This window comes from Apium graveolens, unplaced genomic scaffold (assembly GCF_009905375.1).
Source record: "Apium graveolens cultivar Ventura unplaced genomic scaffold, ASM990537v1 ctg2912, whole genome shotgun sequence".
Classification (NCBI taxonomy): domain Eukaryota; kingdom Viridiplantae; phylum Streptophyta; class Magnoliopsida; order Apiales; family Apiaceae; genus Apium; species Apium graveolens.
In genome coordinates, this window is record NW_027417846.1 from 55,861 (window position 1) to 57,087 (window position 1,227).

At 42.7% G+C, this 1,227-nt stretch overlaps 1 non-coding gene across 1 annotated transcript; it reads left to right on the top strand.

Annotated features, from left to right (window-relative positions):
* The first annotated feature begins 761 nt into the window (after window positions 1-761).
* On the top strand, window positions 762-868 carry LOC141700788 (small nucleolar RNA R71). Its single transcript, XR_012566515.1, has one exon. It is a non-coding gene; the product is annotated as a small nucleolar RNA R71 (small nucleolar RNA).
* Window positions 869-1,227: the final 359 nt, after the last annotated feature.

Below are 1,227 nucleotides of genomic sequence, written 5' to 3' on the forward strand. Positions count from 1 at the left end.
TTCCATACCTCAAGGTAATTGCATTTACCTACTCCTTAGCATCCCTCTTTCCTGGCACTTCAGTGTCACTAGGTAGTGTACCAGGATGATGATTTAGCAAGGCATTTGCAATTTGCCCAATTTGATTTTCCAAAGTCTTAATAGAAACAACTTGACTCTTGCACATAAGCTTTAACTCCTCCAATTCAGACTTTTCATTAGCTTGCTGCAACTAAAGTTGCTGTCTTCGTGCATATTACGGTTGTTGAAAACCCGGAGGGTTGTACTGCTTAGCTGTATACTCCTGATAAGGCTATTGAACCGCATTCTGAGCATTGCTCCAACTGAAATTAGGATGATTGCGGCTGTTGGGATGATAAGTGGCTGGCACAAGCTGCTGTGAACGCTTAAAGTTGCTCACGAACTGACCTGATTCACTAGAAATTGTACACTAATCAGTCTTATGGGCACCAGTACAAAGCTCACAGATACTAGCGATTTGATTAACTCCATAATTAGCCAGAGTGTCTACCTTCATCGTCAAAGTCTTAAGTTGGGCAGCTATAGCAGTTGCTGCATCCAACTCCAGAATTCCGACAACTTTTCCCTGAGTCAGTCTCTGGGAAGGATTCTGGTACTCATTAGCAGCCATCAGTTCAATCAATTCATAAGCTTTATCGTAGCTCTTAGCCAACAAGGCTCATCTTGATGCTGCATCGAGCATGGGTCTAGAAGTAGCTCCCAATCCATTGTAGAAGCAGTTAATAATCATCCAATTCGGCAAGCCATGGTGTGGGCACTTTCTTAGCATCTCCTTATATAGATCCCAAGCGTCACACAGAGATTCTCCAGTTTGATGAGTAAACTGAGTAAGAGCATTCCTGATTGCAGCAGTCTTCACCATAGGGAAGAATTTAGTGAGAAGCTTTTGAGCAAGATCTTCCCAAATGGTGATAGACCCTGCTGGTAGAGAATGTAACCAGCACTTAGCTTTATCCCTTAGAGAGAATGGGAAGAGTCGTAGCTTGATAGCATCTTCAGTCACATCATTGAACTTGAAAGTGTCGCAGATCTCGATGAAATCCCTGATGTGCATGTTGGGGTCTTCAATAGGAGAACCCCCAACTGAACTGAGTTATGTATCATCTGAATCGTGCTTGATTTGATCTCAAAAGTGTTAGCCCTAATGGCTGGCCTGATGATGCTTGACTGAATATCATTGATCTTAGGCTGAGAATAGTCTTTCAA